We start from the raw sequence: 22637 nt of genomic DNA on the forward strand, positions 1-22637 counted from the left end.
CCACTTAAAAAGGTTTTGTTGTAATAATGTAGAGTAGACTTTCCCAAGAACATCTAGCAGTGCTATTGGCCTATAATCCTTTGGGTTAGCCCAATTGCCATTTTTGAATATAGGCACAATAACTGCGCTTTTCCAGGACAAAGGTATGGTACATGTGCTGTTGATTCTATGGAAGAGTTCTTGGCATAACGCTGCCCACTTATCGGGGTTCTCCTTCAAGGTATTATTGGCTAGCCCATCAGGCCCCAGAACCCTGGAAGAGATTGTTTTCTTTATAATTTCAAGTGTGTCATTCTTTTCAAATTCTATGTTGCAGGAAGTTAGGGCGGGTAGATCTGACTCTTTGACGTTGCCTTTTTTTCTGCATAATTCACTGTAAAATTTGATCCAGTCTGCTTCATTTTCAGAGTTGGTCTGTAAGGCTATTTGAGAAGCACTCTCCGTGTTAATTATCTTCCAGAATTCTCGAGAATTTTTATCTTTCAATTTTTGCATCATACATTCAGAGTCCTTCTGGAGCACTAGGACTTTGTGGGCTTTAACCCAATTCCTGTATTTTTGCTTTGCAACTCTTTTAAGCTCTGCCAACTCAGTTTTATTGGCACTATGCTGGTTCCTGATTTCGCCACGCATTAGCCTTTTTCGCTTCAAGACTTGCAGATCAAAAGTGTGTCTTGGTGTGAATTTGCAGTTTTTTTTACCTTGACTTTTTCCACGTATTGTGTTAATAATTGAACATATTTAACTCTGTTCTGACCCTCAAAGAATTTTCTTGAAATTGAGTTTACATCATCATCGTTGAGACAGAGTCTTACTCTGTTGGAATCGACATTTACACGGAAATTCCACCGACTGCTCTTTTGTTCTTTGCTCATTTTAAGTGTTATTTTTAGCATGTTGCGGTCACTATGAGGTCCCACCACAACCTGCATGTGTGTTACTTGCTAGTGTAATCCGCCTGAAACAAAAAAGTAATCGAGGACTAAGCTTGCTCTCGTGTTACTCCAAGTGTAGTTGGCCGGTGTGTCCCCTCTGGTATTCCCATTCAACATGTGCAATTTTCGCAAGCTAATTTCAAGACACCACCTAGACGCTGTGTTGAGAGTTTTGCCTTGATTTAAATTGATGCAATTTATGTTTAAGTCTCCACAGATTATGATGCTTGACTTAGTATCGGCTTCATATATGTCATCAATTAGTGCTGAAATCTGATCAATAAATGTCAAGGTCCCTGCTAATAAATGGTACCAATATATGTTGATTACATGAATTGGTCCTTGTTTTGGAGTACTGATCCTTGAGACCTGTATATATGATGATATATTCCATATTTTGATGAGTCGTAGTCCAGAGTTTTTCCTGATAAGAGTTATCAACCCGGCCATGGGTCGTCCTTTTAAGTTCCCTATAGTGGGATTAAAGGCAACTTCAAATTCCGCAGACAAGGGACACTCCAAGAGCCAAGATTCTTGTATGCACATTAGATCAATGCCAGTTAACCAATTATTCTGAACTAAATGTGCAAATCCTCTGGTGTTCCAAGAGCCAGCCACGATAGTGTTCCTGACCAAATCTATTTGGCATTATTTATTATTGTTTTTCTGGGTGTTCATTGAAAGATCTTCCGCCACCCACAGCCAGTCGTTATTCTGTTCATTTGAGGACTTCCGTTGATCAGTACTAGCCACTTTCAGATGGTTTTTACATGTGAAGGTTATTTTAATAGGTTAATTGTCAGACCATTTTTCCAAATAGTTGTCTGCACAGTGATTGCTTACTCCAGGCAATTCTTCACTTGTTTTTGAATGTGCAGATCCTCTAGTTGCCTGATCCCTGCAGCTTGCAACTCGTTCCACGTTATAATGCGCAGTTTTCATCTGACATTCTCCTTACAAGGGACAGGGGCGTTTGCATTCTTCTCCCTGTGACTATTTTGTGGGGGACACGTGGTGGTCTTTACTGGGCTGCGTGCGCAGCTGAAACAAGGCAAGGGGAAAAAGAGTAAACCCAATTCTTTTTGAGAGTGTGACATAAGTTGGATAATTAACTTTTAAGAAGGTCGCTGATCTTCTCGACAATTCCCTTTGCTTGTGGATGGTAAATTGAGCACATTTTATGTTTTATTCCTGTAAATGGGTTACTTCTTTAAAAAGATCATTGACAAAATGGGTGCCGTTATCAGATTTTATAACGTCACTTAATCCCCACTGCAGGAACACTTTCCTGACTAAAACTTTTGCGGCACACTTCACGTCTGGGTCGGCGCAGGGCCCTGCTTCCACCCAGTGGGAAAAAGGACAGACCATCACTATTAGATATCTTGCTACATTACACCTCTCTCCCATGTCCGCATAATCTATCTGCAGTTCACGGAAAGGTCAGATGGGCCGGGGCAATGTTCCTTTCAGTGTTCTGAGAGTCATTCCAGAGTTAAATGTTTGATAGGAGACGCATTCGATAGTCATTTTTGCAAGATACTCCTTGAGGTTTGGAATGAACTAATCCTCTTGGATATCTGCATCAATGTGCTGTTTCGAAGCATGTCCTGGGAAGGGCAGTTGTTGGAAAGGCACTTACAATAATTCAACAGTCATCACTACCTTGCCTGTTGTATCTTGCCTCCACAAGATATCCGTCAGCGATTATGTGCATCCTCTTTTGGCCCATAGAACCCCTGTTCTGTGGGTGGTGCTTTCTTTTGGAGTTCTTTTATTTGTGCTATTGGTAGTGTGTTATACCCGCCCCCTTGGGTTCCTCTGGCTTTCCTTTTGACACACACTATCTGTTTAGTGTCTTTTGCAAGTACACAGCTTGTTTGGCAGCGGCATCCGCCGCTGCATTGCCAATGCTATTTCGTCATTGTTGTTCATGTGGGCTTGCCATTTTACCAGGGCTACCAGTGATGGCTCTGCGACAGCTTTTATTAGTTCATTCAGTAACTCTGCATATTTCACTGGGGACCCATCTACTCTCCTCAACCCCCTCCTTCTCCAATGGGACAGCCCAGCATGTACTGTGAGTAGTGACGTATGCTGAGTCAGAATATATGGTGACCACTCATCCTTTTGCCATGTGTAACGCTTCAATGAGTGCTACTAGCTATACTGCTTGGGCCGAATAGTGCATTGGCAAACGATTTTTGTACTAGAATCTCATATTCCCCCTCCTCCAGCTTTCCTACAGCTGCACCAACATGCTTTTCAGCAGTTTCTGGACCGATCAATGCCAGTCCATCTACAAAGTATACCTCCCCTTCATCTAAGGCATTTTCAAGGGTCTTGGGGATGTCATCTCCCTCCCCTTCATAGGTGGCACAATCGTGATTCTGTATGTCCTCTACCGTGCATGGCTCTGTGAGGAACGTGGCTGGGTTTACAGTTTTGCAGTGTACTACGTGCACGTTTGGACTGGAGATGATGATTTCATACTCTGATGCTCTTTGTGTGGTGAGTGTAGAGTTTGACCGTTTGAGTATGGCAAACAGGGAGTGCACAACAAATAAGGTGACAGAGCAGCCCATCATGATTGTTGTACTTTTTTTCTAGTGAAAAGGCAGTGTCTGTGAGCGATTGTTCGCAGGCAAAGTGTCCCTGCATGACTTAATCAAGAGTGCCACTGTAGTAAGCCAGTGGTTTGTGGCACATGGATTTTTTCTGTGTTAGCACAGCAGTCATCAGTGTTCCGTTTCAGTGGGAGAATAGGAAAAATTCCTGTTCATGATCTGGGGTTGCCAGAACTGGGGCTGTACATTTTACTCTTTTAGATTTGTGAAGGCAGTGTGCATTTCAGGGGTCCAAGTGATTGGTACTTTGTCCTTTTGGGCTTCTTTTAAACCTTGCAGCAGAGGCTTTGTGAAGGCAGCATAGTCCAATATTTACGCTCTGCAGTAATTACAAATGCAGAGGAACTTCTGCATATCCTTTACAGTATGGGGTCTGGCTGAGGCCTGCACTGTTGCTGCCCTGTCAGGTATTATTCTTTTACCGTCTTTTGAAATCAGCTGGCCTAAGTACAGGACCTCAGTCAGGCCTGACTGCAACTTGTTTTTGTCTACCATGTACCCCTTCTGGACCAAAAAGTTTAAAATGACAACAGAGTCTCTCTGGCATGCTTCCTCCGACTCCCCACATAACAGGAGGTCATCAACATATTGTATGATTGTGCTCTGAACACTAATATTGCCAAAGTCTTTGTGCAATATTCTGTTGAAAATACTTGTGCTTTCGCAGTACTACTGGGGTAGCATGCAGTGTTAATATCTCTTCCCCCTAGGGTAAATGCTGTGAGGTATTGGGAATCTGGATCCAGTGGCACTGAGAAGAAGGCGTTCTTCAAGTCCACTACAGTGAAGTGTGTGGCTTGCCTTGGGATGCTGCACAAAATGGACGCCGAATTTGGCACAAGAAGAACTCGTTTTTGACAATGTTGTTAAGTGGGCTGAGGTCTTGGATCATTCTCCACAACCCCCCCTTTGCCTTCTTGATGGGATACACTGCAGTGTTACATGGGGAGTTCAAAAGTAGTATGATGCCTTGTTGTAACAAAGCGCGTAGTGTGTCTTTCATTCCTTACTCAGCTTCCCTTGATAGGGGGTACTGTCTTACTCTGGGCAGCATTGCTCCTGGTTTGAGTTTTATTTTTATTGGGGTCACTTCTTTTAGCAGCCCTACATCATGAGGGTTTGTGGTCCACAAATATGGCGGCACTTGCTGCAAGTCCGCATCACAGAAAGATGGCGGTGCACAGACAGCGGCTGTGAGGGGGTTAATCACGCTCTTGTTCTGTATCATAATGTCACAGGGCATGCATATTTCCATTATTATTTCCCCGTCACTGTTGCTGTCAGTGAACAGCTCCTGATTAGTCAATTCACGCAGTGGCATGTTTGGATCAATGCACAACACTGTTCGACCATTCACACCCATGCGCATCCAGGCCAATTGCCACAATACATTTTGCTGACACTTGTACCCCTTGCAGATTGAGGGAGAGAACAGTACCTGGCACTATCTCAGGGGTGGCTACTGGGCAGAAGACAAAATCTGAAGGTATTCTCCAGTCCTTTCGTGTCATTTCTGGCACTACTCTTGCTAACACGTGTATGCCATAAATGAACATATCTGCATTGGTGGGAATTCCCCTTACTGCTGTTTCATTTGCTATGGTGTGTATCAGCAGCATTGCTCAGAGCGGACACATCCTGGGGGTAGAGCATACAATGCCCCTGTCTGTGAATGCTATGGTCATGTTGAATCTACTGAGTAAATCTCGTCCTAACAAATTTACAGGCAAGTTTTCATGGGAGAGCAGGCGTGCTCGCACTGTCTTTCCCCCTATCTTAACATCCAAATCTTCTGTGTAAGGAACCGTGACCACATCCCTAGAGAATCCCTGCGTCTCGTGATTTTTGCCTGATAGTGGGAATTTGCCTTCACATAGACATGATTTCTCCACCCCTGAGTCCACCATAAAGATGAACTGCTTGTTTCCTATCTCTGCCACCACTAGTGGTTCCTTGTCTGGATGCAAGGTAGTGAATAGGACTGGACATGCAAGGACTCTCTGTGGGCTGTCCTAATTGGGGTAAGTGTTGTCCCGGGACACAAAAAAATACTTTCACTCAGTACACATATTCCCTGATATGGTGCGGGCGCCCCGTTTGTGTTGTTGACAAATGGGTTTGCATGTGTGTTTGCCATTTGATTTGGGCACATGGGACGGGTTTGCATGCAGTGAGGGGGTGTCTGAGGGTATTGTATCCCGGGTATGGGCAGCTATCTGGCTGTCCATCTGGTTTGTAATTTTCTATGGGCAATCCATATGGGCTGCCTGGGTGTGGGTGCCCATATTGCGGTTCATTACTGTACCTTTGGTTATTCTGGTAGTTTGGTACTGGCCTAATGCGACATTCTCTTGCAATGGGACCCAACCTCCTTCACGACCAGCAAGGCCCCGGGCCTCCCCCTCTTTGCTCCTGTCCTCCATATCCTCCTCCTCCTCTTTGCCCGGGGTACCCACCTCGTCCCCTTGTGGGTCTGCTTTGCCATTGGGGTCCCGTGTACTGCTCTTCTCCATTCCACTGTCCCTGCCCATTGTCTGACCAAGCTGTAGCCATCCTTGTCTGGATAGCTACCGGCCCTCCTCCTTCTTCCCTTTGCTGCTCTGGGAAGGGTGCAGCTGTTACTGCCGCAACCATGACTAACACCATGACTAACTTACTCTGTACAAGCTTCTCTTCTTTGGCTAATCTCCTCTGGGCTGTTTCTTTTTCTCTTTCTTTGATCCTCATGCAATGGTGTTCAATGATACTCTGGATTTCAGGCCAACCTTTGGCTTCTATCCCAGCTATTTTATCAAAGGCCTTTTGCACCTCCTTCGGGAGGCCTCGCTTAATGATAAAATAAAATAGGGAGGTGGATTAGTCCCAGGCCGTGCCCGTCTCCGGCCTCCACATCTCCTGTACCCGCAGAATGCATTGCTCAGCATCTTCCTCATCCCCTATAGTGCATTGCATTATAGAATGTAAATCAGGGGTGTCGAGGAAGGTCCTCCGCAATGCATCCAACACTTGTGCTCTCACGTTATTAAACAACCCTCCATCATGCAAGTCATTACCCATTGTTACTCCCGGGAACCCCACATTCACCGACACTGAGTCTGCTTGGTCTCCCACTGCTGATACTAAAAGACTCTTAGTATCCCCTAGGCCAAGGGGACCACTGTAGTTTTTTTCTCAAACACATATATCCACTGACAGTGGGGGGAGGGCCTTGAGGAGATTATTCTCGTCCATTAATGCCCAAGGCACATAGTGAGGCAGTCCTGCTCCTTTATGAATAAGGGGCATTTAGAATTTTACTTTTGTTTTTCCTCTAATCACCTTCATCCGCTTCTTCTTTGCTAATGCCATTCTTCTCATCCTGTTCCGCAACCTTCCTTCCCATCCTACCTCCTCCTCTGCTGCTTGTGGAGTATCCCACTGGGCCTGCAGGATCCCTCCTACCGCTCTCTCGTCAGACTCATCGAAGTCACTCCAACATTCTTCCTCACAATTTGAAGCTTCTGTGTCATATCCTACACTGTCTTTTTCCCCCTCACGTTCCACTCAAACGGTTTTTATGGGGGCACTTTCTAGCCTGAAGAGGAAGTCTCCTGACTTCCATTCATTTTCTGGCAATAGGGAAGAGCTTTTTGCTGGCGGTGGTCCCGGTGGTTGACCTTCCCCGGGCAATGTCAATGTCGTCTCACATAGGGTTCGTAATCAGGTCCATTCTACATGGGTTGATGTTAGTACCCTTTCCAAATCATGGGTAGTTGGACCTGTGGGGGCGGGAGTGGTGGTTAGCTAAACGTAGGGAGGGGGTGGTGCGGTGACGGGTGTGGTTGGCGTGCTTGCACCTGGTACATAGACTGGGTCGCGTATCCCTCTGCCAGTCTTGTGTGCAAGGAATAAAGCTTTTTTGGTCTCTTCAGACCCCTTCTCCTTATCCCCCTCCCCCTCGTGTGACACTACCGTGGTCCCCTCCCCTTATCTTTGGTATTTGTAGCGGGTGTTTCTTTGAACATCCTCCACAAATCTAACACCTCACATCTATTTTGGAGCTGTTTAGCTTTATATGTTGCCATCAAATGTGTTGCCAGGTGTTCTAACTTCTCTTTATCAAAAGATCCTTCTTTCGGCCATGCATGAGGTGATCCCTCTCTTTTTGTTTCAGCCACCCACTGTCAATGATACTTCTCAATCCAGTCAGTATAAAGGGGGAGGTGCGTGCATATTTGTGACAGTGGGGTATCCATTCCCATTTTTCACAGGGTCCCTCTTTCCTTTTATGATTTTCAACTCTTAGGGCCTCATTATAAGTCAGGTGGTAAGGGGTTAACGGTGCCGGTAAAGGTGCCGGCGCCGTCAACCCCGTACTGCCTGATTAAGAGGTACCCTCGTGGGTCCCGCGAGGGGAAGAGGGAGCAAACAACGGGCCGCTCATAATCGGCCCGTTGTTTGCTCCCTCTCCCATTCCCTTTCAGCCCTATGGGGGCTGAAATGGGAATGGGGAAGATCCGGGCTCGGGTTCCTGAAGGGAGGAATTACCGGGCCCTCCGAACTCGGAATGGCCCGGTAATTCCCCATTCTGGGAACCCGGACCCGCTAGCAACTTTTATATATTTTTTATTTTTTGTGTTTTCCCACTTTTAAACACAATCCGTTACTGGCACAATTTTCACAATTACTACATAAAACGTAACATAACCTGCTAGACAGTTTACACAATGAACCAATAAAAAGACCAACAACATGAAACAAGAAAACTAAACCTTAATAGACCTTAATAACCCACTCCCCCTTATTCTGGAGCACATCTCTGTCTTCATACACTCAACATTCTCATCACTTCTGCCCCCACAGCTTATAAAGAAAAGTCTACTTATTCCGAAACTACGTTTTATATGAGGGTCCTACTATTATCTGTTTTCTCGCTTATATCCTGCACTGGGAGCACCTTCTAACCCCTTGCAAAGCTAGGTTCCTCTATCTCCTCTTATCTCCTCTATCTCCTCTTATCTTGTCACCTTTGTTTCTCCTTGTATAAAAACCTAAAGGCCATGACAAAGAAAAAGCATTTCACGATCCCACAATCACTCTATTCATTCATACCCGACCCTTACGTGTTCCCTTAAATCAATCTGCTCCAATTTTCCCACTTTCTCTCTTTTGTTTTCCCCTTGCTATCAATACTCACGTGTCCGTGTTCTTCCAAGAGCCTCTGTTTGCAGTCTATCCACAAGGGTGGGCCTCCCCATCACTGCCCCACCCGGCTCCAGAGAGCAGTTGGGTATTTGCAAAGCCGGGACCCACACAACATTCTCTTTTGCGTACAAGTTTGAGGACTGCCAGCTGTAGGTGGGGGGTGGCCCTTCTGGGGAAGCCCTGGATCTCATCTCAATTACAGGGGTGTCTCGAGGAATATCACATATGAGGGTTCACCAAATGAAGGCTACTACCTCAGACACGCATTTATTCCATAGGCCAAATGATAGGCAAACCCAATAGGGAATGTGACTAGGAGATGGATTGCAAGTGAAACAAAGTTTATATAAGTAATTTGTGCACACAGAGAACAATTCTGCCCGGAGAACACTCTGCCAACAGTTACAAGGGCAGCATGTTATAGGACAAAAACGCATCACTAATAACGTGTGCTATAGCTACCAAATTTCAACAATATAATTGGAAGAACAAACTAATACAGTATGGATGCTCGCAGAGTGATTGTGTTGGATTGGCTGCTGCTCGAGTGTCAGTCCAGTGGCACGTGGGTGATCTGGGCTCATCTCTGCGGTGAAGGTCAGTTCAAACCAGTGCAGTACATCCCTGACTGTCTAACCTAATACAATTGGAACTCATGACATAAGAGGGATGGTGACCATAACAGATTTGGTATTAGTGCCCTGTACTTTTTTTGATCTGCCTGACATGACACTGGTGGGCATGTGTTTAGGATTAGGGAGAATATATGGGCCCATAGGATTAGGGCTCTGGTGGGTGTTCCATCTGGTCACTATAAAGGGGTCAGATTTGTGTCTATATGAAAGAGTGGACTGGCATGGGCTTGATGGGCTGTGTTCTGGCGGGGGCGGGGGTCGAGGGGAGGCAGGCAGTTTAGTGGAGGTAGATGGGCACACTAGTTGGGGCCTGTTCCGGTCACACACAGGGCAGTGAGCTCATCTGGAGAGAAAGGATACTAGTATTTGCAACAACACATGGCTGAACAGAGCTTGTGAGGAGCTGGCGGGGAGTTGGAGGGGGTGGGGCTGTCCGAGCAAGGCGATGGGCATGGGAGAGGTGGCATTTAGAGATCATTTTTGGGCCTAGTAAAAGATGGCTTTTAGTGCCACACAAAATGGAGTCTCCTTGTTCTGCCAAAGGGCGTTAATTGCTTGCTTGTTTTTGCTAGTAATTAGCATGGAGCACTCAAAGGAAGAGTGGGGACGTCCTGCCCCTTCGGCACCAACAGGGCTAATTTTGCGTGGGAATAATGTGGGGGGGCGCAACAGACCACCTCTCCCACTAACAACATCTAACAGGAAATTCGCACTTTCCAGATCTGAGTCAGCTGCCCAATGTAAACAGTGTGTACAACTCTGCCCTAGTGCCTCCCAACTCGTTCCTAAATACATAGCCTGCGGCCTTAACCTCAGCCAACCGACAGGTGTCAAACCAAGTGACGCAGGCCTTTTACTGACTACGCCTTTGCACCCTCACCAATTTCATGACATGTGTGAATGCAATTTATGGCAAAAGTATGGCAGTGTAAGTGACCAGCATCCAACTCCTTCATGGTCACTGACACCCGTTATTGGTGAGCCTCAAAAGTTTCATCAAGAGGCATGGGCGCCACATTGCCCCATACGTTTGGGGCGAGGGGCTGCTGATAGAAAACTGCCTCTTCCTGTGCTTGATAAATGGGTCAAAATTGAAGAGATCTGCCGTTTGGCGACAAGTCAATTTCTTAATCAGAGCTGTCAACTGGACCTTTTCCCAAAAATAATTTCCTGTCTCAGAGTCATCGGTAAGGATGACATCCTCTATATTGAGCTCCCAGAGGCTGAGAGTCAATCCATCTGGGTTGTAATTGAATTTGTTTACTCAGTCGTGGCTGATTTATTGCAATCCATCTATGGCGATCTTGGGTCATTAGGATTACAATTAATTATCTATCGCAACCAGCCTGTTGCAATTTCACCAACTGCAAACTCTTCGCGTTTTGCCCCTACTTTGGACCAACCGATTACAAGGAATTCTCATTGTTCTGAAAGAGACAGTCTGCTCTTCACCTTTAAGTCAGAAATTCAGCGCCCTAGGCACAACATCAATGATTGTTGGATCCCGGATCAACTGGGGAATACCTATCACTGAACCTCGGAGTCCAGGGACCAGATTTAGTGGCTCTCCTGAAATACCTGTGGTTTCAGATCTTTTCCCCAAATCCACTGGGTATTTCCTATGTGTTGTTCGGTGATATTGCCCTACTTCAGGAGACTTGGGTTACAGATTCCTTTAAGATTGTTGGATATTGCGTGTTCTGTAGAAGTGCGACTATCAAGGAGAGGGGTTGCCCTGTGGGGGGTTTGGTTATAGGGACCAGATTCAAATTCACTATAAAGGAAGTTACAGCTGGTCCTATCGTTCCTCAGGTTTTGTCTGTTGTGTTTGATGACCCTTTCTTTCCAGTCAATAAATGTTTGATCATTAACTTATATGATCCACCTGGAGGGACAGTAAGTGGCACAGTGCAGCAGGTCATCAAAAACTTGTTGCAACTGTGGCTGCAATTATGGCTGGCAAAAAAGTTGATAATTGCTAGTGATTTTAATACCAACTGTTAGCCTTCCATTTTTGGGGCCCGACATGATTCATCAGTGATGAAGACATACTCAAGTACAGAGGACTTGTGGAGTAGGGGAGACAATGGGTGGTCATCACTAATGGAGGTGTATGATCCCAAGCGCTTAAATGCGAAGGGAAAAGGGGACACTCAACTTGCAAAGACTTGGACAAATGGAAAGGTGGCCACTTGTAGGAAAGGTGGCCAATTGTATTGATTATGCTTTTGTTGATGCTACTCATTAGGGATGGAACAGCCCCTTACATATAGCCTTTACTACCGTAAGTGACCATGGCCCTTTAAGCTGGTTGCAGTTTTTGCCTGAACCTCTGTTATGACATTGTACTTGCATTGTTATGGAAACGAATGTCCAGGGTAACCCGATCTTACGGTTGGATCTTAATGTAAAAATGCTAATATTGTCGATTTGTGAGAGTGACTATGATTCCCATGCCTTCTTGGCAGCTAATCAGTGGGACCTTGGTATTATAATGAAGGGGCTTGCCATCAGGCTTAAACTCTACCCATCCCGTATCTGTCATCCCAAGGCTAATTTGGGGGTATTGGACTTGGTTATCCGTCTGAGAAAGAAGGCCTATCATAAAGCCGTTGCAGGTGTCAAAAGTTGTAGTTGCATGTTAAGAGAGGTTAGGGCCTCCCAATTGGCATTGCTTTCCATCCACTACAAAAATTGGATTAAACTTCACAAGAGTTTGATAAATAATGCTAATTGGAAGCTTATGTTTTCTCTTTTGCAAAGTAATGACAGCAAACGATTTTGGTATGGGTACAGGTGCTTCCTGGTGGGGGATTCCTCCTTGGAATGCAATCCTAACCGGAATCGGCTTGGTTTGCTCATATCATCGAGCTTTACTTTAACCATGACATGGATGGCCTTGGCCTAGTAAATACTGCGGTTCCTGACATATATATGGATGGTTAAGATGTCACAGAAATTTTAGAGGTTGTTGCAAAAATACAGCCCTTGCGTGCCCCTGGCCCGGATATGATAGCCAATGTTGTGATTAAGGCAAATCGCAACTTCTGGGCTGTCAGCTTGAAGGAACGTTTGGACAGGATCCTTAGTTTGGGACTCATACCTGATAGTTGGAGGGAATCAATCCTGGTACCTGTATTTAAAAAAGGTGACAGGGCGGATCCCTCAATTCTTGGAGAAATTATTAAACTGTTACATCTCAGGAAGAGCAGGGACATTTCACTATATGTTATCTGCTTAGCAGATAGTGTTTTTACGTTGAAATGTTCTTAATTTCTTGCTGTCAATTTAACGTTATTCAAGACTCAGTCTTTGGGTGAAATTCACTCAAGGCCAAATATTGTTCATCATATGGTTTAGTTTGTGGCACTCTTCCTATCATGTGATAAGTGCTGTCTCTTAGGCGTGCAGTTGACTACCTGCATCTCACAGGTGCACCTTATTTGTAGCAATGGAAGAAATGTTATACAAGGAAAACAGGAAAGTGCACTATTCCAGCACCTCTCACTTTGATTTAGGTGGTCTTCATTTGCTTTTGATTCTCCCCACATCTGATAGAGGAGCATTGGTTATTCCATGGATATGCTGTTTAAGGGATACAGTGCCCGTTCTGATTCCGTATTTGTTTTCCTTTCATTAGGACCAAAACGAATTGTTCACTTGATTGCGTTATGGAAAACAGTTCTGCATCAGTGTTTAAAGGTGGAAATCCTACTGCTCTTTACTCAGACTGGCAAACACATGATTTACAATTCGCATAGTCTCCCTATCAGTGGTAGAAGTGTACCGAAAAAAGTAGTGGAACTGTGGTCTCAGCAGGGGAGAGGGTAGGCGGAAGCATAGTGCTGCAACATTTGACAAGGTGTTGCAGCCGGGGCATTGCAATAGTATAAGTGACTAGTAATGAAGGCTGTTATTACAACTTTACACTTGCAAAAGGACATGAATGGGTAGATCCTCTGTATAGAAAGGTGAATATGGTCTAAAAAGAGGAATGGTAAACCAAAAAATAAAAGTTGTGGAACACCGCTCCCAGTTGTTCCCGCTCACCTCGATCACTGCTCCCTATTCACAAAGGGAGGGATGGAAGGGCTAGCACATGAGACCTTTTTTGCTACGCTGATTAAAGGAATTTAAACGTAAAAATGCTCAATAGAAACTCCCATGGTTTGCATGAACATTTCTATTTTGGGCAATGCAGAAAACCCCCTGCCTGATTTGCGCTTTCCCTGTGCCAGGCCTACAGCAGGGCAGACCTGGCACATAGGAGGAGAACCACAGGAAGAGCACATCCCATTGAATTCTTATCTTAAGAGGCCACGTGGGGTCGAGTTGGGTAGTTTTAACAACCGTTTAAAGAACGTATTCTCAATAGTCCTCCTACTGGGCAGACTTAAATGCCCCCAACGCTTTAGGGCTTATGCCATGGTCCTTATTTTATGCATTTAAGTGATAATTCATACACCATGTTTCCATAGAGTTTGGAGAATTGTATAATATCTCTACACATCGTCGGCTCATGGTGTGCTAAGCGGGCATGGCCGCACAAGGGCGCCCCCGCACAGCAAATAAAGGGTGGCTTGCCTCCAGCTCAGTGTAATGTAAACTTATTGAATTGAATTGATATTTTATTTCTATCGTGCTCGTACACAAGTGTTTCAGAGCGCGATGTAACTTAACTTAAGTTTGCACGACACTGAGCTGGAGGTATTGGTCTGGCCCAGCGCTTATTAAAGAAGCATGCCGCACCAGGCACAGGCTTTAAACAGACTTTACAAGAACAGCAGGGGGATCAGTACAGCAGAACAATAGAACTGAGCCCCTTGCTGTTCTGCACTTGTGGTGACATCAGATCAGCTGAGTACCAACCGTATTTGAATGTGTAGGACTTGACGGGGTGCAATTTGCAGAGATGCAGGGGTCTTCTCTTAGAGTGAGGAAACTAAATAAAGCAGTGTCCGCCGCCATCCACAGACCATGCAGAATGACGGACCCCTGATCAGTGCTATCAGAATGAGGGTGGAGCGGGGTTAGGGTGCACAAATCCCGCACAGGGTGCTGGCAGACCTGGGGCCGGCACTGCCTCTACAGCTTTTGCATAATGCCAGGTCTCTTTTACTTATAAGATGCATCCACTGCCCTGTTTGCGGAAAATGTATTGCAAGGCAATTTTAGAAGCCAGCCAGCTGAGGAAGCAGATCCCTGACTGCCGCAGCAGTACAAGTGACTGGAGCCAGCACTAGATGAAGTAGGTAAACCCTACCGGGCTATTAGAATAGCAAAGGTTTACGTTGATTGTCTCGACGGCAGCGTCTGCACAATTGCAGAGCTGCGATTATTTTTTATTTGTGCACGTTTGCGCCGTGCACAATAATCCAACAAGCAGCGTGATCAACAGAAGCTGGTGATACACTGTTCTTTTGCTTTTTGGGAAGGAAACACCTTCCAAAATGGCTACCACGGCAGATAGCACAGCAGTGCTACCTTCGTGCAGCATGCTGCTGCTTTGTTTGGCCAGCCCTTCCCACAAAACTGACCAATTCGGGATACGGCAGGCAAACGCCGGCCCCCCCACCTAAGGCCCATACCATCCACAAGAAGCCAGCCAGCAGAGGAAGCAGATCCCTGACAGCTGTAGCCAGTGTTCCTCCAGCACTAGATGCAGAAGGTAAGCCCTCCTGGGCTATTACAATAGCAAAGGGTTACTTTGCTTGTCTCGACGGCAGCATCTGCACAATTGCAGAGGTGTGATTATTTTTTATTTGTGCACGTTTGCGCCGTGCACAAGAATCCAACATGCAGACGCTGCTGCTTCTGATACACCGTTCTTTTGTTTTTGGGGAAGGAAATACCTTCCAAAATGGCCGCTATGGCTGATAGCACAGGAGTGCTACCTTAGTTTAGCATGCTGCTGCTTTGATTGGCCAGGCCTTCCCAGAAAGCTGACCAATCCGGGAACTGGCAGGCAAACACCGGCCCGCCACCTAAGGCCCACACTCAAGGCCTCTGTCCCAAGCCTGTCAGAGCCGGGAGCAGCCTGCAGCCAGAAGCTGTGCCTGCTGCTTCAGATATAAGCCAGCCAGCTGAGACACTCATTGACATCCGGTAAGCACATGCTGCCTTCTGAACTGCCATAGTCCCATGTCTCGCTGCCTGCTCTGAGGAAGCTTCATTCATTCCCTCAGTTTTTACAGGCCTCCCTTCAATGCGCTCATAACGCACCTTGACCATAGACCACATTGCATGCAACCCTCTACTAATTGTATTCTGCGATCCAATGTTCGCCACTGACACTCTAGCGCTGGCTACCCGCTGATGTACATTTGTATTGCAACACCTGCAGTTGTATTTGACCTTGCTCCTCACAACTGTTTACCAAACACTGTTGCTCTTGGCATGCCTATTTAGTACCTCACTACTCTGTTTTGCATCGTCTGTGCCCATTGAGTTTATGCAACAACGTACTTACATCGTTTAATTCAGTCCTTGCTACACCCCACCTGCCACGCAGAACCAAGTGCTTGACCTACCTGTACTCTGTTACCTTATCACGGCCAGGCCTGCTCCCTAACATCAACTGGGTAGCCTAACCTCACATAACCTATCTATCCACTTGAGGCAGGACAACAGGGTAAGCAACCATGCACTTACCTAACTCTATCATCAATATGCCCTGCCCAAGGCTGCCACCACACAGCGCCTCCCTCTCCCTACACGCTGTGCATCTCAGAGCATGCACCTGCCCACCTTTGTACCCCACATTACCCACAATCAATGTCAGCCGTAACTTCAGGTTCTGTTCCAGAACCATTGCCTACAAAGAGAAGGCCCACCACACATACACGTAGGCCCCCAATGCTGGTCCCTGCCGATTATTTGACATTCATTAAGCCCACTTCACCCATATCCCACTTGCACGCAACCAATACCTGGAGCCCACCCATTCTCTTCTCCGCTGCATCCTACCATGCTACCTCCAGAACTCAGGCTGCACCATCCTACATCGAACTGCATCAAACTAGTCAATGCCCTTTACACTAAGGTCACTACCAAGCCTTCCAAGTACTCACACTACCAAATATGATATGATGATACTGCTGATGCCACAAGCCCCCCAGTCTCCATGCCACATCCTGTGCCCATAGCTAAAATAAATAGTGATGCAACCTGCTCCAATGCCATCACCACGTGCACCTTGCACATTACCCCTACCATTAATGATACTGCTGATGCTGATGCCTCAGGGCCTCTGACCCTCATGTTACATACTGCTTCCACCATGCTCGCGTACAATGATACTGCTGCCTCCACATGCATGAATAATACCACCCCACCTACTCTGCCTAATACCCTGCCTATGGGTATTAGCCAGGTCACCACCGCTGCCCACTCTAACACCTCACCTCCCTCGCCCCACCTCTTGTCCCTTAATTGTGCCCTCATCAATGCCCGCTCCATTCCAGGCCACGCTGTAGACATACACAACATGATCATCACCCAAAACCTAGACCTCTGGGCAGTGGCAGAAACCTGGCTACATGAAGCATATGGACCTGCCCTTACTCTTGCACTCTCCACAGGCTACATCATCTTTCGTCAAGACCGTCCTCTTTCTAAAGGAGGCGGGGTAGCCCTTATAGCCAGGGACTCCATTACAATCAGAAAGATTGACCATCCTATCACTATCAACTGCAACCTCCTAACACTCAAACTCACCACCACACATAACTGTACCATCACACTACACATTGTCTACCCCCCCGGCCCACGTGCTATCTTCCACTCCACCATCACACACCTCCTCTCAAACAACTTAAAAACTTGCTCCAAGGTTATCCTAGCAGGCAACCTCAACCTCGGACTACATGAACCCAAAGACAAGCCAGCTAATTCCCTGGCAATGCGCTAGAAACTCTAGGCTTCTCGCATTCCATATCTAATCCAACCCACAGCAAAGACTGCACCATTGACTGGGTAGCTCACCACAACTGCCCACCCACTGTCACGGCCAACTCTCCCCTCCCATGGACTGACCACCACCTCATCCTTTCATCCTCTCCTGACCCAAACTCCAGAAACTGCTCCCCACGCCTCACCCCACCTCCACCATCAGAAGCCCTCACCTTTTCACCAAAGAGAGATTAGTCCCCTACCTCAGTGTCCTTGTTCTAATGGCCCCTTTCTCCAAATACTCTAATGTATTTACCCACTCCCTTAACACTATTCTCTCTGAGGCCATAGAAACCATTGCTCGGCTAGCTGTTCGCAAAGCAAAGTCCACCAAACACTCCAAAACGTGGTTTTACCCAGAACTCATGGCCTTACGCTCCAAAAAGCACTCAGCCGATCTAAGTGGCAAATCAACCAACTAGACACAGACAAACTCGAATTCAACAAACTCTTCACAGAATACAAAAAAAGCAATTATTCACGCTAAGGCCAACTCATTCAATACAAGAATCGCCAATGCCAAATCCAAATGCAAGAAAATCTTTACCATTTTCAGGGAGTTAGAAACTCCCACCCCCACCCCCTCAGCTATCCTTAAAAATGAAGCCTGGTTTTCTGACATCCAATCAGCCATGCTCCAAAAGCTGAACACTCTTCAGAACAAAATCCTAAATAACCAACTCCATCCACACCCTCTTAATCCTGCCAAGCCCCTCACCTCTAACCAGAGCACCTCCAACATAACAACCCTCTCCTTCAGGGACGTCAACAAGACTGAAGAAGCCTCGATCATGAAGAACAATAAACCATCCATGTGCAAAGGGGATATCTGCTCAGCAACCCTCATCAAGGAGTGCGCAGACCTACTCACACCCTTCATCACGGCATGCATCAATGCCTTCTTTGCTTCATGTTCTGTTCCTCCTAGCCAAAACTACTACACCAAGCTTCTTAACGCCACTAGACCATTGGTCTCCAACACAAACTGCCTGTCCATCGGCAGAGCCTTAATAGGCTCAAGACTGGACTACTGTAATGTTCTCTTCACTAAAAATTCTCTGCTAAAAATGTTGACAAACTCCAAACCATTCAAAACAATGCCCTCCACGTGGCATTATGCATCTCTAAAAGAGAACATATTTCCTCAGCCAGACAGCAAGCCCACTGGCTGCCTGTCCGCCAATGCATCCTCTTCAAGACACTTTCCCTCATGCACAAATGCATCCATCTCACATCACCACTGCACCCACCTTCAGACCCACAAAAACAACTTACTCCAACCTTCTGCCTGTTCCTAGAGTTAGACGTGCCAGAAGTGGGGGTGTAAGCTTCCCATTCATTGACTCCAGTTAATGGAACTCCCTCCCACGCGCCCTCAGGGCTGAACCTTCACACCTCGCTTTCCGCAAGGCCATCAAAACCAGACCAGTTGAATACTCATACACACCGCCACTAAGACACTACCCAGCCTCTTCTGTGTGTTCGACGACAAACAACTATATGTTATCCAATCTGGTCATGCAGCCCAATATGTAACCCTGGGCGGCAATATCACCTATGTTACCAATTTAGGCATATCTAAACAAATGCATTGGCTAATGTAACTAAGCTGTTCTCCCTGTAATGTATCAAAGACGTTTCATGTGACAGCTCCACGATGCATCTGGGCTGCTTGCGTGCTTTATAGATGCAAATAAGTAAATAAATAGGACACCTCCCATATGGAAGACAGGATCTCTAGGCCCTTTTGGACGACTGCATATCATACATTTTGTTTGAGAGTCTCCCTTATTGAATCATGGTTGTGATCAGGAATTTAGATCTCAATTTTTTCAACTTTTTTCAGATACAATTTATAATGTTCCTAACACACAAAAAAAATGTACGTTCGTTCGAATGGTAAATAGGCCGCCGATGTAAAGTCCAGGTTTTAAAAGCACGCCAAGTGTTGAGGCACGTTCAGGTCATACCGCGACTTGTCTTGGAACCTGCTTGCCGAGTCCCCAGGGAGCGTTCTGCCATCATTGTATCGCAGATAACTTGTCATCCCTCTAAGCCATTAGAATCGCTCTACGTGCGGAAAATAGTAAGCACGAAATGGTTGGTTTTAGAAGTTCAAATGTGTAATATGATTTCGCCAAACAACCCCAGAAAATAGTCAATTTGTGGCATTTTTGTAATCCCGTCAGTGACATGCAGCTAGCACGTCTATCTCTGGTCAAGGCCGAGCACTTGTCTGACACAAGCAGTCAGATTACATTAGCTTCAGCTCAGTCATAAATCCGACAAATTCACCTGCTGGAGCCTCCGAGCCAGGCAGAATATTGCAAGTGTGTGTACGTCAATGGCTGACTCTATAGCAACGGGAGACTTTCTGCTTCCCTCAAAAATGCACTCAGGCTCACTCAATTGATCAGAATGGAACACAGACGAACTAAAAAATGTTCCCTATGTTTGACATGTCATGAGTTTATGCGCTACGTAAATAAACGTGCTTAATCGTTCGCAGTGTTTGCAATCTTGTTACCCACAACTAAGAACCCTCAGTCTGTCTCAACACTGCTTTCCGCCATTTAGATCTTCCCACAATCAGCTTTCATTATTGCTGTCGACAGGAACAACATTAAGTCAGAAGACTACATTTGTTTAGTTTATGAATACGTTACTTGTTTACACTGGACTCCATGCCGGACCTCTCACCCCTTCCACACACTTCTAACTGTGGCGGCAGTATGCCTTATTATTACCAATGTATCTACCTTGGAAGGATGAAGGGCTGAGTTGGTCTGGCCGATATTCAAAATTGTGTAGTTGCGCACAGATATCAGAGGGGTGAGCTGATAGGAAAGTATAGCATAGCCATTTTCCCCACTCAATTAAATTACACAATGAGTGCAGTAAAGCACAAAAAAATCTATGTGCCCAATTCAAGACATTTTTTGCATGGTGCAAAGTTATTTTGCCCAGTGAAAAGTCACTTTATGATATGATATAATAGGTGATTTATAACACACTTAATACTCAGAGGTTTCTAAGCGCGGACCCGGGGAACGAACCTGTGTTGCACTGTGTTGTCATGTTTCTAAGACGAGTGTGTTGCCCCTAAGCTATCATCCCAAGATTTTTGCACTGGAAAAAATGACTTTTCACTGACTTTGCATTGAAAAAATACACTTTCAGCAGTGCCAAGTCATTTTGAACCGTGCAAATATTCCATGAATCAGGCCCTTTGTATTCATCATAGTATTGAAAAGCATAGGACCAATCGTGAAAACACCAAAAGTGAGTCATGAAAATCGTCTTTGCCAACATTGAAAAAACAAATAGTTTGATTACACCAATCAACACACTCCTACACATGCAAGAGGCAGCTGCCTGTTCAGTTTCTCAGGCGCAGGTGTATACACAATCTAAGTATTGGCAGTAAATATAAGAAGTCCAGGAGCCAGCAAAGAGGGCAATCACTCAGCCAGGTGCAGGCAAAACCCCCTAAAATTCCCAATTGAAGGACATGATTTGATACCAAAAATAGAAACACACAGTAAGTACACCCACAAGGCCATCTCTCAAAAGTGAGTTGGGATAGCGGCAACACGAATAAGCCTGTAAATGTCTCATACACCTCATTAAAAGACAGAGCCTCGACAGTAACACATTGCATGCGGCTCTGCCTAGATAACACGGGAGCTGTTGCACCCCCTTTGAATGTACTTGGCATCGCAGACAAGCCATGCTTCATGCCCACCTGGAGACCGGTCACACTCGTTATTAATCTGGAAATAATCATCAGTATGCATTAGTCTGTGCAATGTGACAACAGGTTTTTTTTAGGACTTACTATACCCCTGATGAAGACGGGTTTAAAAGAATATGTCAAAACCGGTTGGTGCGTTTCAAGTAGCCTGAAGATGTTATCAAGAGTTCAATAACCATCTATCCTATTGGCTACTTTGTGTTTATATTTATTCCTTTCTAGTGTCTGCTATATCAATTATGTATGGGTTTTACCACACACATGTTGTGTTTTAAATGTATTGTTTGATGTGGAAAGTTTGTGAATTTTCTGGAGTTGTGGAATGTGAGGGTGTGGTATGTGGTATGTTAGTGTGGATTATATTTTGATGACTGTAACAGTTCATGTTCATGTTGTATTTATTATTAAGTTGCATATTTAGAATTGCTGTTCCAGGCTCATCTTTCAGTGTACTTTTTTCTATGTTCCTCAAATTTGGGAGACAGGGAACCCTGCTTTTCTGGTCTGCAATGTGATAACAGGGCCAGCGATTGCAAACTCACATGGGCATCCTACTGAAAGAATACAAATCAGTACTTTCAGGGTTGCCCCTGCAAGAACCACGTGTTCTCGCTTTGCTCATGGAATGAGCCGAAGTTACTATAAACTCATAATATGTACAAAACCCCTTATTCGGTCATGACGCTTTCACCTTTGAAAAAAAATGGAACCACAAATGTGGTGCAGTTTGTTTTAATATAAAACTGAGGCAATGCTATACAATGGGTTCAAAGTTGCCTATTCATTTCGGATGTAATCCATCTTGAGGGCTGATCCCTTCATCTATGGTGGGTTACAGTATCCATCAACATCAATTATTTAAAAAGCAAACAAAAACAAGTGTGGACATACAGAGAAACATAAAAACATAAATAGAATACTGTTAGTAAATCAGCGACTTTGGTAAATTATGTGTTTTACTATTACTAGATCTCTCCGTTGTATTTCATTTAGTCGACCATGAAAAACTATGCCAAACCCTAACGACCAACTTCCATTTTTCTAAGGAAGCCACTACTTGGATAAAATCCTTCCTCTCTGACTGCACCTCTAGAGTTACCATAGGTGATGAAGCAGCTGACCACATCCCATTACCACTGGGAGTACCACAAGGATCCTGTCTCTCACCCACACTCTACAACGCATACACAAAGCTACTCTTTGCGGCCTTAAATGCCATGAGAGTAATTTACACAAACTTTGCTGACGACACACAAATACCTATACCTATTACAGGTAACCTCGAACAGGACACGGCATGTATTAACAAAATCTTCTCTCTTATCCAAAGCTGGATGGACAACAACAGCCTCTGCCTCAATGGAGAAAAAAACAGAGATCCTCATAGTCGTCTCCCCAGCCCACCTTAGCAAGCTTCACCCAGAATACACTTCCATAGTTATAGATGGTACCCCTATCACTATATATCACTAAGTCAAAACACTAGGAGTATACCTTGACTCCAGTCTCACTATGAATAAACATCTTAGTGCACTTGCCTCCTCTACGGCAC

Source organism: Ambystoma mexicanum, chromosome 5p (assembly GCF_040938575.1).
Source record: "Ambystoma mexicanum isolate Mex_15411 chromosome 5p, UKY_AmexF1_1, whole genome shotgun sequence".
NCBI classification, from domain to species: Eukaryota; Metazoa; Chordata; class Amphibia; order Caudata; family Ambystomatidae; genus Ambystoma; species Ambystoma mexicanum.